At 44.0% G+C, this 2152-nt stretch overlaps 1 long non-coding RNA gene across 1 annotated transcript; it reads right to left on the reverse strand.

The window, feature by feature from the left end:
• Nucleotides 1–682: 682 nt before the first annotated feature.
• Nucleotides 683–1717, reverse strand: LOC121753828. The gene is made up of 3 exons (XR_006040504.1): nucleotides 1178–1717; nucleotides 956–1071; nucleotides 683–877 (listed from the first exon to the last, which is right to left on the reverse strand). It is a non-coding gene; the product is annotated as an uncharacterized LOC121753828 (long non-coding RNA).
• Between the last annotated feature and the right edge of the window lie 435 nt (nucleotides 1718–2152).

The raw sequence follows: 2152 nt of genomic DNA on the forward strand, positions 1-2152 counted from the left end.
ACAAGTAATCTAGGTTTCCATTTTGTTTATTATTTATTTATTTCCCGCTTTTAAGATATAAATGTCCATTAACTAATTAAAGTTTTCTATGGACTTCATTAATTAACATCTTATTAATTCCAAGAGTTGACTTAGCAAGAAACACTTATTTATTATTCATGGAAAAATTAAATTCCAACTGGCCAGTTTCCGAATAATAAAACCTTGTTCAAACTCCTCTTGAGGACATTATCAAACGAGACTCGCCTCGCGCACGGTTCAACATAATAGTAATCATAGCACCGCTAGATAATGATCACCACTACCCAATATACTTGGATCGTTGGGTGACGAAAAACCCGCACCTTTGGTAAGTCAAAGTAGTAGATACTCAATATCGTATGCTCAATGCTAACGTACATTGATGTAATATCCGAGACCTAGATTTTCGAGAATTTTGAAATAAATACTAGAATTTTTTTTAAAGAGAAAAGAAAGAGTGTTCAGAGCTTTGAGCATACAGAACACAACAGTTAGTATATCCAGCTAAGCCTTGAATTTACAGATGTTGATAAAAAAAAAATGAAAGAGCATTTGTTTATGTTCTTGTGTAATCAAAACATAGTATTTTGATTTTCCAAGCTAAGTATAAGTTTACAAGATGCTTGATGATGAAAATAGAAAAAGAATGTTACGCACTAAATTTGAGAAGTAATTCTATACTTTTTGTTTGAAATGAGAGAAAGCTTGAAAAAGAACAAGAGGGAAGACTCTATTCTATTACAAGTAGAAATGCTAAGTCTCGGGCTCTGCCTTAGGCCCGAATTTCGGCCTAGCTTCGACAGCCCGTTGAGATCAGAACATCAAGGTAGCAGCCGGACATGATGGGTCCTTATTCCTGCAAAATAATACAACCAAACAAAGCATGTGAAATGTTCAAAATTAGCAATAAGCCAAGAAAGGATAAGAGGGGTACCATCCCTGCCCTTTCCCAGCCTTAACCGCAGGCTGCAATGGGGCAAATGAGCCTGCAATGTCTGCCTTCCAGCTGCGACAATCTGCAGTAACAATCTCTGCCCCTTTCTTGAGTACCTGCCACAGCAACCAAGCCATTTATTAGCTAAAGCACTAAGCTCCACATACAGCCAAATGCAGTTAGAATGGCAGCAAGATAAAACAAGAATAAGGCAGCCCAGACCTGAATATACGAGTACACTCTCACAACCAACAAAAATGTCCCTGCAAGAGGATCAAGAGTTGCAGATTTTGCAGTTACCAAATCACCTATAAAGACCCCTCCTTACCACCCTCAACCTTCCCTTACACCACATCAAAAATTCAGCAACATAGGGAGTTAGGAGTGTGGGATTTGGAGCTCAAGGAGCAGGAATCAAGGCAGCGGTCAATTTTAGAGGTAATCCTCACTAAACCAACCTCTGCATCATGATAAGAAATCATAGCTAGCACGAGAACTTAGAACCATAGAGCTTTGAACATAGCTACTGCCGTATTTGAAAAAAAATCATAGGATGCTAGCTATCGATTTTTACTTGAACACAAGGAACGGGTTCCTCCACCGTTTTCGATTACACTCCCAACAATAAAGTAGAATCCTCTGAAACTTCTATCCTTCAAAAGGGCTAATTAAAATGAACTAAGAAAGAGGACTTAGCTTTATGGGAATAAGCTGCTCAACGGAGGACTCGGCGGAGGGGATGGGACCGTCCGACGGAGGCCGATCGACAATGATGGTCGGGCGACGAAAGGAACTCCGGAGGGTCTGCTGGAGCGGCAGCACGACGAGGACAGCTGCGTTGCAGCAGCGCTGCTCTCTAGAAACATCCATGCCGTCACGAAGAGACGGCGGAGAGAGATAGAAGGAGTCACGGAGGTGGTGAACGGTGGCGGTGGATCGGCTGCGCCGAGAGGGAGACGGAGAAGAAAGGAGCTCCACCGGAACAGATGAGGTACTGCCCGGTGACGACACTGCCGTAGAGACAGCGGTGACGGTGGTGTTGTCGCGTCGGATCAAGGGATGAGCAGCAACTGATAACAAACCCTGCGACGTCACCAACGGAGCACCGGCGTGAGGAAGACGCCGACCGGAGCGAGCACCGGCGTGAGGAAGACGCCGACCGGAGCAGCGACCGCAGGACGGCGACGGGGGAGGCTC

Source organism: Salvia splendens, chromosome 11 (genome assembly GCF_004379255.2).
Source record: "Salvia splendens isolate huo1 chromosome 11, SspV2, whole genome shotgun sequence".
Lineage (NCBI taxonomy): Eukaryota > Viridiplantae > Streptophyta > Magnoliopsida > Lamiales > Lamiaceae > Salvia > Salvia splendens.